Source organism: Macadamia integrifolia, chromosome 14 (assembly GCF_013358625.1).
Source record: "Macadamia integrifolia cultivar HAES 741 chromosome 14, SCU_Mint_v3, whole genome shotgun sequence".
NCBI classification, from domain to species: domain Eukaryota; kingdom Viridiplantae; phylum Streptophyta; class Magnoliopsida; order Proteales; family Proteaceae; genus Macadamia; species Macadamia integrifolia.
In genome coordinates, this window is record NC_056570.1 from 21,403,141 (window position 1) to 21,417,409 (window position 14,269).

Below are 14,269 nucleotides of genomic sequence, written 5' to 3' on the forward strand. Positions count from 1 at the left end.
GCCGAACTGACCGTAGGTCCTTGCCTCGGATTGGGAGTTTGGCCAAAGCCGAACGGACCTGACCGAAGGTCCTTTCCTCGGTCGAGGCTCAAGCTAAGGCCGAGCCGATCTGACCGAAGGTTCTTACCATGGTCGGGGTCTCGGACAAGGCCGAGCCGAACTGTCCGAAGGTCCTTGCCTCGGTTGGGGGCTCAAGCTAAGACCGAGCCGAACTGACCGAAGGTCTTCACATCGGATGACTGAAGCCCTCGGTTGCAAGCAGAACTAAAGCCGAAGGAATAAGGCCGAAGACAGGAAAAAGAGGGAAAAATTACAATTACAAACAAATTTGGTTACTCCCGCTGTAAGAGACTCCTAGCTAGAGTAAGGGGGCTTCTGATACGGCCAAATCGATCGCTCAGTAGGGTGAGGACACACGTCGCCCACCGGGACACATGTCGCCCACCAGATAGGAAGTACAAAGACTCTATCACGCTCTATCACGTCGCTAGGATGAAGGGAATATTCCCCACCAAAAGGATGGATGTATTCGAGTGGGACGCTAAGAGGGAAGAAGGTGGACCCGAGAAGGACGCTGGGAAAGAAAGGGAAAACCCTAAACCCTAGGAGCTATATAAGGGGGGCCGAGAAGAAGGATAAGGGTAGGCTCTGATACCCTCACCATTACTCCCTTATTGAACTGTGCGGCCGACCCTGACTTGAGCGTCGGAGGACTAACCCCGGACCAAGCTCCGGGCCTCCGTCGTATGTGTTTGTGTAGGTTCGACTAGCGGGGTTTTTTGGCAGCAACAATGACAGATTCATATCGCCTTATCGATCAATCTTCTTTTATATTGTTGCTTTAATTTTGAAAAATTAGTGCGTCTTAGTGCAATATGGGTCTTGTGAACCCAAGCAAAAGGATAGTGAAAATTTGTTGTGGTCAATTTATTTATTTATTTTATTGTAGTTGTAATCTTGCTTTCACTGTTTTGGGGCCTAATCTATTTCATGAGTAGAAATTGGATTATAATAACCACTGCTTCCATCGCTCAATGACAATTTTTTCATAGTTTTTTACTTTATTGTATAAAGTAATTTGCTCTTTCTAAGTATACAAATCAAGTTAATAACTTGATAAATAAAAAATATACAATAAACTATAAAAATAATATCCGAACTTTTTTGCCCGACTTTTCTTTTTTTAATCGAATAATTCTCGAATCCGACTCCGATTTTTATTTTAACCGCTTTTTTGACCGAATCCTCAAATTAACCAATCGAATTATTTCGAGTAATTATCCGCCCGAATAATTCTCAAATCCGAATTTGCTAACTATGGTTCCAATGACGGCGTTTTGTTTCAAAAATAGAAATTTCATCAAGTTGTAATTTTTTTTTAAACAAAATTGAAATGACGGAATTACATCTTATCGTTCTGTTAATTTTTGTTTTTTCGTTTTTTTTTTTTTCACTTTTTTGTTTAGGCTCCGTTTGGTATCATTTATGTTCCAGAAACTCCGTTTCGTGTCAGAAATGGAAATTTAAGTTTCTGTGTCAAAACATCGTTTTTAAACGATTTAGGGTTATTTGGTGAATCTGTTTCTAGAACAGTTTCATAACCAATAAACGACATTTATGCCGTTTGGTAATGCTTGTTTCATAAACGGTTTTTCTTTTCTTTTCTTTTAAGCCAATAATTACAAAAATAACATTAAAATACTATAAGCATATAAATTTTGTTGGGACAATAAAATATTACACACCAACTAAAAAAAACATGGTTTCCAAATGATTAATAAAATACAGTATTAACAATGCCTTATGCAAGTTAACTATTACATAATTCCCCAAGTTTTCACTTTTTTTCCAAGTCTAAAGACTTGAATGCATGGAGGATGATTTCATCTTATTTGTTTGGTCCTCTAATCCTTTAAGTGTCCCTTCCAGATATCCTTTCATGTACTCGTTCGAAACGGAAAGTGGTCTAGATGATGTTGATGTTGAGCTTGAGCTTTCTGAACATAATGTATGTTGTATGGTAGAGATATGTGTTTCATCTTTCAACCATACAAACATACCACATCCACGGTTATCAGCCTATATAACATAATAGATGTGATTAGGGTCGTTGAAATTTAACATCAAATTAAACAAAAATCATAAATTATCTATAGGTATAGGTCAATCGTAGAAATAAATTACCCCAGTTGAACTTGGGCAACATAGAAAATACTGTCCCTTGTTTGGACCTTTCATCGTAGTTCGTACTTTGCATTGACCTTTACCACATCTACATAGATGTAGTTGATCCACCCACATGAAAAAATCACATGAATCTTCACACTTGAAAAATTCTCTTCCAATATTTTTATCCGACTTGGTTGTGTATTTACCACAACTCTTCCCACAAATTTCACAAGTTGCTATCATGAGTGGGGGCATAGAAGAAGTCATCTGTAACAGAAATTTAAATATCAAAAAAGTTAATATAGCATTCAAATATATGACATTCATAATAATATATCAACTTGTACCACATATATAAATGTACAATAAAACAAGTACTACATGGGTTGAAACATCAACTTAGGTTTTTAGTTTTGGCAAAATAGTTATCGGTTTTAGTTTTCAACTAGTTATGGCATCATTTGCTGTATAGCCATTGCATTTGTAATTATTAGCCTAGTGGCATTCATCTCTTTTGCCCGATTTCGTTGACTTGATTGTATTGTAGAATGATTAACGGAATCTTCATGTGGCGGATTCAAGTCATCTTCTACAACTTTTAAATCATCGCTCATCCCCACGAATTCTGCATCAGCAATATGGTCTTCTCGAATATAGTCGTGTAGCCCACAACATGCCAATATGATTGATGCCTGAGCTTCCACTGGGAACTGATGCATTAGCCTTAAAATTTGAAATTTGTTCTTCAATACCCCAAACGTGCGTTCAATGACATTCCGAAGTGATGAATGTCTATAATTGAACAACTCTTTCACTGTTCTTGGGAATCTTCTACGCCCTTTATAGTCCAGTAGATGGTATCTCTCACCCCTAAATGGTGTCAAAAATCCATATTGGGGGTTGGTAAATAGATTTTGTTTTTTTTTTTGTGTATATAAATATTTAAAACCGTGTAATGCATTATATATATATATATATACAGAACATTTGACACTCTGCAATGTCTTTTTACAGAGAGAGAGAGAGAGAGAGAGAGAGAGAGATGGAATGGATTCTCTCTCCTTTATGAGATTTGGATTACCAGCGGAAGAAACGGGAAGCAAAGTGTCTCCCTTTGAATCGTCTCGCTCTCTCTCTCTCTCCCTTTGAATCGTATCTCTCTCTCTCTCTCTCTCTCTCTCAAACGCGATTAGGGTTTCATATGGCATAGAAAAATGAAACGATTTACCTATAGAAGAAGAAGAAAGAGAAGAGGTTCAGAAGAGAAGAAGAAGAAATAGAAGAGAAGATGATGTTACCTGCTATGCGTGTGATCGAAATTTCTCCTCAAAACGTTGAAGCTTGATCTTCTTCAACCCATAATATATTTATATCTTAATCACTCAGAAAAAGCCCTAAATCCCATTCCTGTTTGATATGTGATTATAGTAAATGAAGAAGAAGGAGAAACGGTTAGAACAGAAGAAGAAAAACACAAAAGTGCGAACAAGGGAGAAGAAGAGAGAAGAAGAGAAAAAGAGAAAAGCGAACAGAGGAGAAGAAGAGAGAACAAGGCGAATAGAGGAGAAGAAGATAGAAGAAGGCGAACAGAGGAGAAGAAGAGAGAAGAAGAGAGGAGAAGAAACGAGTACGAACAGAGGAGAATAAGAGACAAGAAGAGAGAGAAGAAGAAGAAGAGGAGAGAAGAGTTTACCTGCAGATGCTCCTCACGCTCCAGCTATCGGGAACGATAGTCCTAATTAGGGATTTTGAAACGAAACTATAGTGACGGAACTCCTTTTTGGAGTTCTGACTTTGGGGTCCGTTTTCGTTTTTTTTTTCAATTTTCTTTTAAAAAAAAACGAAACACAGCATGATCCCACCAAACGGTTTTTTACGTTTTTTTATTCCAATATAACGAAAAAACACTAGAAACGTTTTTTTAGAACGATACCAAACGGGTCCTTAGAAAAAAGATGAAACATACCATAAATGGAAAAAATGCCAAATATATATATTTTTTAAAGTCTCTATTGGTGTGGTCCGCTTAGTGTCGAGAAAAAGGATAAAAAAGGAGAAAAAACAAATAAATTAAAGCCAAATCTCACATTGGGCTTGAGCCCATATTCCAAACTTGACAAGAACTAAAAACTGAAAAAAATGACAAGGTCTGCTGAGCCCATACTCTAAGTCCAGCTCGCAACCATAGAAGGCAACCTGCATTGGACTGAACTCCTCCAACCTATTTTCAATTGGTTATTTTCTCAATTTGAAACTGTAAATGGACAGTCAAAGGAAACTATAGTCAACTGAAGCATACTTGAAACACATTCCAACTGAAGAGATCATTTTAATATGTAGGACTACCAAGTTGATCATTAGGACAATTGGATAAATGAAAATGATTTAGATAAGAACATGTCAAATTTCTAACATATCTCAATAATATGATCCATCATGTATACGATATTCACCCTGTTTTGTACATTTAACAATTTTTATACTAATATTCTATAGAAACGCAACCTTAAAAACAATACAGAATGTAATAGAAAAACAAGAACAATCAATGCACATAGATTTACGAGGTTCGACGATATTGCCTACGTTTTCGATGAGATAAGATCTTGCTTCACTATCAATAGAGAATATAGTTATAGCACTCATCCTCACACCTCTCAAAATTTCTCACATTAGGAAGTACACTTTGTTGCAAATAAATAGCAAAAAAATCCTGATACTAGAAATTACAAAATTGCCCTCATAATAAAAAAAAATCAAGCAGAGAGTTACGCCCCCCTACACCTCTATTATACAAGGGGCCCTCCTATCCCACAACCTCCATGGCATGCTTACCAGCAAGGGGGACCATCGTTTAGTTAGAGAACATGTTCTAAAGTTCTTTAAATTAAACTATGACGAAATACAAGATATCGTACACCAACATAGTCCCACACAAAAAATGATATGTAGAAAATAGCAAAGAACCAAAAACGATATATGATAATGTGCGGTATATATTGTCCATTAATTTTTTACATCATCAAATGTTGTAATGTGGTAAACGACAAATTTTCTTTAAATTGAAAAGGCTTCACAATTCCACTTGGAACCTTGGTGCACTTGTCTTAAAAGATTGATAGTGACCATATAGAATATTTATATTTTTAACATTTTTGTAGTATAGACTGCACTCTCTATCTTCTCATAATGTGAGGGATCTATACACTGGTCATCTATATCGGTTTCTTACATGTTAGACCTTATAGGTCTAAGTGAAATGGTACTTTTAATGGGAGACAACTCAGAGAAGAGAGATTTTAAAATTGAATGAAGAGAGAGAAGAGTCTATAGTAGGCTGTGTGTCACTATAATCGGAGACGTAATTCTTCTCCATGCATGGATGGATATGGTTGCGTCCTTCTTCTTTTTATTATTTTTATTTTATTTATTTATTTTTTATGGTGCAATGTATAAGAGCAACTATGATCATATACGAGGACAAGACCTATTTAAACATCAAATAATCAAGTACAAGGGGTCGGACAAAGACCCACACAAGGGGCCAGCAAAAGGCCTAATAGGCCCACTTATTCAAACAACAGCAACTACCACTTCTAATTACTATATAGAAGGACGAGGTGTATGGTTCGAACATCTGCCCTTGTACTTACATCAAAAGCTAATAGTTGACCATTTCACCAAAGTACCCTAATGGTTGTGTCCCAATGTGATAGGAAAGTTTACTCCAATGCCGATTTCAATGTGATACTGTCATAAGTTATTAAAAATATGCCTTAATTACCATAAAATTATAAGAATGCATAATTCATTTCATTGTAACAAAATCTAGTGTCATATACATAAATTTTACGTTTGAAGTACCGATGAGAAAGTTTTAGTGTTTGTTTGGGATTAAAACTTCACTGCAAATGTACATCTAATTAATGTATTTCTTGTAATTAGTCTCTATGAGCATAATCAAGTACTTATAGCCCAAGATACTTTTAGAGAAGAATCTGTGGCATGTTGAAAGACTTCATTCAACAGGCTTGATAGAGGTGTCCTTTCTTTATTTTTATCCTCGTTTCTTCATCTGTTTCTAATTCCCAACGAATCTGTTGAAAACTCTGATTAAAAAAATAAATAATTTCTCAATTTTCTCTACTCTTGATGAGATCGTGTGATTCGACTATTGGACCATCATTACCCTCCCAACCCTTGACGAAGTTGAAATTCCAACCCACAATTATGGTTTTGGGATTGGTATATATATATATATTTATTTTTTTTTAAATCTAGTATCGACTTAATACAATCATTCAACGATGTATATAAATATCACCGACTGCCATACTAGTGCCAATACCATTAACTCCAACTATACCCTTCATAAAAATATGATGCAGTACACCAGTGGACACGGTTAAAGGACTTTTTTTTATGATGAGTGAAAAAAAATTTCAATGAACCTTCATACAAAATGGATTTAAAAAATAAAAAAATAAAAAAATAAAAAAATAAAAAAATCTAAGGCTATATTTGGTTGTAAAAAAAAAAAACATAAATCAATTGTTTCATTATCACTAGAGCTAGTAGTCATAACTTTACTTCGATAGGGCTTTCTGATGGGCTTTTAGAGTCTTATCTTCTTTAGCGAATCGTGTAAATTTTGAAAGCAATACTTTTCCTTCTTCTAGATTGAGAAGGTCAGAGATTTTTGAGACAAATATCAATTTTAATTCCAATGGTTTAAAAAATATAACCCTTAAAAAAGAAAAGAGTAATTTGAATAAAAAAAAATAGCCATAAAATAATAATAAAAACAAAAAAAAAAGAAAAAAGAAAAACGAGAGGTTCATTTTCAAACATTCCAATGAGTTGTTCCTATACCATAAATGAGATACTTTCAATGCTTAGGTGCAACATTAAAAGAACCCTTCATTAATATTAGCATACTCTTCAAAGCCAAAAGTTTAATTTATGGATTTTGGATGCTATATTTTTATTTAATGAAAAATAAGTTTTTGAATGCTTTATTTTGTATCAAGATTTTAAGTATAAATATCAGATCTGTCGTATTGATTGTATTGAGATCTAGATCAGGTATCGTTTCAAGGGTAAAATTAAAAAAAAAAAAAAAAGCAAGGACAAAATTGGCTGATCCGAACCATATCGGTATGCATACCGATAATTAAATCAATAAAATTTGACAATTGTCAGTGTAGTTTTAGCAATCGAATTAGCATTAAAGACAGCAAGCTATTCATGCGGGAATGTGACGTGTAACTTTTCATTTGATTAGTAGGCTTTGATTCGATGCTTGATTGATAAAGATTCCCAACCATCGACTGAACTCTCCACTACTCTCATTGATATAAAGTCGCTAGACAGATGTTTTGGGTTTTGTCATTTACTCTTTAGTCAAAGTGATGGGTTTTCATTTTTCAAGATTCTACATAGGGATGCAACCGGGGGCTGAGGTAGGCCTGGTTTTGTAACCTAGCCCTATGTTCCCTTGGCTCAACACAAGTTCTGCTAAAACTTTGATTGGGCCGGGTTGACTTTCATTGACCATGATACTCCCATTTAACAAACCCCCTCCTTTGAGGTTATTGCAGTCTTTTTACGGCCTTTTGTGTTTGGACGTAAAGTCATACAAGTAAGGGTGTCAATCGGTCTAGAACCAGGTATTTGGTCTAGGTCTGGTTCCAATTTTGGTTCCAAGGACTATTAGTGTGATCCATAATCGAACCAAGTTTTGTCTTGGTTCTGAAAATTAGTACTCATACCTGACCTATCTGGGTTCGATCCAGTTCTGGTTCCTATTCGGGAACAAGCAATAAACAAGGGTAAAGGTTCCTAGCTCAATGGCCCATTGAGATTTGTCTCAAACGCCCGATTATTTACACATGTGGCATATTAGATGAGTCCCAACATTATATATATAGATAAACAACAATAATTTATAAGTTCCGTTTCAAGAAAAAACACATATACATTAGAAAGATAAGAAAGTTCATACAAAAAACTGCAATGCTATTGGAGATCGAAAATCAAACAAGGGCAACGTTGTAGGAGATGGAACACCGACTTGCTATAATGTTGTTGAGAATAATTGATCAATTGATAGCCGGAAAATCATGAGAAATTAAATAAGGGACGCTTTTAGCCACTGCAATTTTGCCTAAAACAAAGAGTCGCTATTATGCTAATCGTGAGAAGATGAAGAACTAAACACTTCAAATTTGAAGAGTCACAGTTAAATAAATTATTTAACTCACGGTTCATGAGTCCTAAGGCAACAAAAACTAAAAAAAAAAAAGAAAGGCTTTACACCTGGACTATAATTGTAACTCTATAAGATGATTAATTATGTCGGGTTTCCATATAAGTTACGTTAAGTTTTTAGTTAAAGAGGAAAAAATGATATTAAGTTATTCGGTCCGGTTTCGATTATATCCAATGGTTCTTGGCATAAATCCATATCCAGACCGAACTAAATTATAAATACTTATTTCAGATGCAGGATTTAGCCATATTATAATGGGTTGGATTATGTTCAAGGTATTCGGTCCGGTATTGGATTCGGTTTTTTGTTTCGATTCCAATTTGACACCCTTACAAGTGAGTAAGCAAAGTACTGAGAACAAGGTAACAGATTTGTACATGTCTCTGAGTTGAAATTTAAAATTGACCCAGATTATTGTAGAAACCCCTCTATAAAAGATCTTATATACCTTTCCTATTTTAGTGTTTTCCCTTGATAGCCCCTCTAAGACCTAAAATTGCACAGACATTTAGCAGAACCTTGTCCTATAACATTCCGAATATATAACTGGTGTAGTGCTTGAAACAAAGCATTGACGAATGATCAAAACAATTGGGAACGATCAAAGTTGATACAATCCTGATATTATACTGGAATTGATTGGATTGGATCATAACAGACAGATCTATCCTTTTTTTTTTTTTTAATTAACCTGGATAATATACCAAGAATGCTGACATCATCAGGTCTTTTTTTTTTCTTTCTAAATGTCATCTTGCCCTTAAATTTAAGATGAGAATGTCGTATGTCACAATCGTAGTTCTACAATCCAGTTCTCTTTTTAAATCACAAAAAAGTGACCGAGATTTATCGGCCAAACCGCTATACATATAAGTAGCCATGAGCGCATTATGTATAGAAGTTGATTTGATTCCCTCATTAGTAGCATCCGTAAATAATTCAACAACAAGATCAACCTTATTATTATCTCTGCCCGCAATTCTAATTCCTTCGGCATACTCCTCATATGCCATTGGTATACCATCATCATCAACTTGTTTCCTTCTCCAGTTAAATACATGGATATTATAATTTAACAAATTAAACAAATCAAAATTTTCTCATTCATCTCCTCTGTTTCTTCTCCTTGTATATAAAATCCTCTTTGTAAAAAAATAAATTTTTTTTTTTTGGTGTTTGCAATATTGTCCTCTTGTTGTGGGTGTCATCGTTTGAAGAAGCAAACATGTTTAGAAGGTACAATTGAATTGAAGGTATTCAAAGGCTTTCGTAAACATTGGAATGAGGAGAAAGAATGGCACCTTTAGGGCTAACTCATGACACGAACCCAACTGCTCCAACAGCTCAATCAACCCAAATCCATTATAGTAGTTATGAATCAAGGAAGGAGCTACAGATTCCAACACTGAGGAGATTTGCTTGGAGTCCTCAATATGAGCGACCAATTCATTTTTCAATTCCGACACTTTTTGGGTCATATCCTCTTCAATGACGGGGCGTGTAAAAGGCTTCTTCATCGTGAGTAAACTAAACGACCTCGGGATGCCATTGGAGCAGCAATTAGGCATCTGACCAGAGATTTCTCTGATGAAACTGCGGTTTGAGCTCCTCAAGATGTTAGAGAGGGGAGTGAACAAAGACAAAGACTTAGACTTGGATTCTACATAGCAATTCTGCATAAGCAGTTCCACCTTTTCTGCCTCGGAGACTCTCCAAGCTCTCGTCATTGTCTACTAAGTAAATTGAACAACTTGAGGTTTTAGGGTTTTCCTGCAAAAAAAAATTAGACTCTTAGGGACTACAAAATGCGAGCAAAGAGGGATTGAGGCAGGGAAAAGGAACGAGGGAGAGAAAGTGAAAGGGTGAATAAAGGGGTATTTTTAGAATAGCATAATAAGGGTGTTTTACTCATAATGGTTAAATTGTCAGTTTACAAAATCATTTAACAGTGACTAACGATAGGGGGTTTGGGTATAATTTGATGAAAAAGAGGGGGTGTTCCTCTAATATTGATATTCTCCAGGGAGTGGCATTGTAACTTAACATTTCTTTAAGTACACTATCAGTTTCATACTTCAACTTTTCTATCTCGCACACTTTTACCCAATAGAGAGGAGACAAGTGTCCTTATCAGATGACGTCCATATCGAATAATCAATTATCTAAGAACTCCATCTTGATGAGTTGGATTGAAATAACGAAAGCAAAGAGTCAAATGCTGAGGAACAAAATGTTAGTTAGGAGACCAACATCATGAGGACACGTGTATTGAGTATAACCGTTCTAAGTTGCTGCTTTGCCCTAGTGTTGAAAATGTTTTGAATGTATTCACCACCTTCACCCCATCATCAGAAGGAGAAAACCTTCCAATTCAACTCTGGATTCATGGAAGGGACGACCCGAATGAGTGTGTTACTTACCCAAAAATAAATAAATTAAAAGAAAAGTGTTTGTCACTTTATAAACTAAGGCTAGGCCAGGCAGGCGGCCAGCATTATCATGTCTCGCTCATTTTGAAGTGGTAGGGATTTTTTATTTTTATTTTTTGGCGGGTTGGGGGGGTCTTGGAATACTATTTTTTTATGGGTCAACCAAGGATTAACAACTTGGAATATCAGGATCCGATTTGACCTGGATCAGAATCAGTCTCAAAAGCCTAGGCTGCATTTGGCATGCATTTTAGGTCAATAATGTAACATTTTATAGGTCTTACGCACTCTACCTCTGAAAATTTCAATTCTAAATTGTGGTTCAAGAAAATGAATCATTTATCCATAATTTGAAAGTATTTGAAATCATATAATGGATTTTTTTAAAATAAGGCAGCGTTTGGTAGTCGTTTAATTCCAGAAGTAACGTTTCGTGTCAAAAACATAATTTTCAGTTTCTGTGTCAAAATGCCTTTCCTTTTTTTTTTTTTTTTTTTTTTTAAATAGTGTTTAGTGAACCTGTTTCGAGCTAGAATGCATACCAAATCCAATACTAATTTTTAAACACTAGGCCCAAACCCAACCTCTACATCCTCAATTTTATAAAACCCAAAAGAAAAAGAAGAAAGACAACATAAGGCATCGTTGAGATATTGATATGATCTAATGGTGGATGTCTTCTTTCACATCACGACATATATACACCTTCATTGAATCTTTGATGAAAAATTTCACAATGATTCATTTTCTTGTTTGTTGGTTTGATTTTTTCAATTGCTCCATCATGGATAGTTAGAAGATGAAATTAAAATAAGCGTGCTAACGTGCTACCCTAATGCGGGCATGGATCCACCATTTCATAATATAAAGTGCAAGACTTTTGGACTAAAGAATTATATTACATTACAGATTCCCGATACTATTTATAGGAGAAGTATAGAATTTTGAATAAACCATGAGAGATCTTGTGGCAGATTGATGGGTTGCAAATTTGATAGACATAGAGAGCTAAAGATTTCCTGCTCACATCATCATTCTACGCATAACAATAATTGTATTAAGAAAAGTTTGATATATCAACAACTCTGAGGATGTGGAGTTGTGGACATAGTTCTCGATGAGTGGAATTATCGTATCGGTATATATTAGTTAGAAAAATTACATGATTACTCACTTTTGGGTTTCTTTTTATAAAACTACTCATTTAAAAGTTCAATTAACAAAAACACTTAAAATCAGTTTTGAGCTTACAAAACTATCCAAAAGAGTGATTCTCTTTCATCTGCCACATAAAATCAGGTAATTTTAGGTATTTTTTGTTAACTGAAACATTTAATGAATAGTTTTGTAAGTCCAAGACTAATTTTGGGTATTTTTATTAAGAACGGTGGATAGATTTGTAAATGGGTAATCACGTAATTTTTCATAATTAGTATTGATATCATCCTATGTGGGTTTTTTAATTGAAAAGAAAAAAGATGTTTGGGTTCAATATCGAACTAATGCGATCAATCCGTATTGATACCAATAATTTGTGAACCAAATTCCGATCTGATACCTGGTCGAGAAACGTAATTCCAACGATTTGATTGGCGAATGAGGATCTGAATTCCTGATTTCTATCCCTTTATTATTATTATTTTATGCTTTGATGGTGTCATGTATCCGTAACGTTTCCAATGAATCACGAGGGAGGAGTCAGTGTAAGTCCAACTTCAAGAGATGGTGGGGCTCACCAAAGGATTACTATTTTTTCTCCTTTTATTTATTTCTTATCCAACCAAGTGTGATAGGGCTGAAGGTTTTTTTTTTTGGGTAAGAAAGATAGGGCTGAAGGTTGAAAGGCTTAAAAGGGAAAAATGGAGCACTTATACAACGATTTCTCGTCACAATATATCGAGATTACTTGAGCATCACCACGATCTTTGACTAAACACGGAGTTGTATGACACTTTCTCTGCACTTTGCACACACATTTTTTTGGCGTTGTTTGTCAATAAATGAATGGTTAAGAAATAAATAAATTATGCTAAGGCTATCGCAAGAGTTGGGATAATATTATGGACTTGCTACTATTAAAGCACTTATGATGTCATAAGAAGTCATTTTCTTTCATCCATGGTGTACAAAATATTTAAAAAAAAATAAAAAATTGACTACTATAACATCCCCTAACCATCGTCGACATATTATCTTATTATCTATTTATTCACACAAAGGATCACACATACACAAGAGTCACTCTCTCACTTTGGTCTCTATTTTATTCTCTACCGAATGGTGCTCCTTTATTTTCTTTACCGAAAGATGACCTCTCTCACTCTCTTTTTACTTGAAACTCACATTTCATAAATTATGCAGAGGACAATCGTGATGAAGGATCACAGATAGGATGATTGTGGCATGGGATGGGTTTGGAGGGCCAATGCATAGGGCGTGGATGTTTTGATACACACGAAAAGGGGAGGAGATTGGGCAACAATTACTGATATGCTTTCTCAACAATGATTTTCACACTCGATAAAAAATTTATAACAGGAGAAATAAAAAAAAAAAGTAATCGACGTGGATTGCTCCTTTTCAGCATCAACAACAACACCAACAAAGACGATTTGGGGGGGGTAATATTAGGGTCATCCAAGCCGGGAGCTTTCTCCTCTCTCTCTTTTTGTATCTTTGTTGTTGATGATTCTCTCCCCCCCCTCTCTCTCTCTCTCTCTCTCTCTCTCTCTCTCTCTCTCTCTCTCTCTCTCTCTCTCTCTCTCTCTCTCTCTCATGAGGATCCATTATTTTTTCTTCAATGATGGAGAGAGATTATTTTTATGATGGTGAGACAAAAGTTCACCATTACTAAGGTAATTTCAAAATTCAAATCAAATATTTTATTTAAAATTTGGTAGCCAAGAAAACCATACAAAAAAAAAAAAAAGATTACTTAAAAAATCACACAAAATTTTTGGGTTATAATGTATAGAAAATGTTAAATAGTAAATAAGAATGATTTAATTAAGTACAAAATTCAATGACAATAATTCACTTTTATCCTAACCAAATTGGGATTACCTACACGGATCCTTAGTCTCCAATTATGTTCGGAGTCATATTTAATACATACTTTAGCAATGCATGTCTTTTGTCCCCGTTTCCTCTAAAATTCATTGTGGATCTATAAGCCCCCGTGGGCAATTAACCAATGGAGCCAAGAAGGTGGGTCGACACACCCGTTTCTATGATTGGACTGATCTCATTCTCCCGCAGTCTTAGCCTCTGAGGCTTCAACCAGCTTATCGCTGCTATTCATGTCTTTTTACGGGGACTTTATGAAAGTGATGATGATTTGCATTATTGCCTTTCGGGAACTTCAATGATTTTAAAATTATCGCGAGAAATCGAAGGAGGA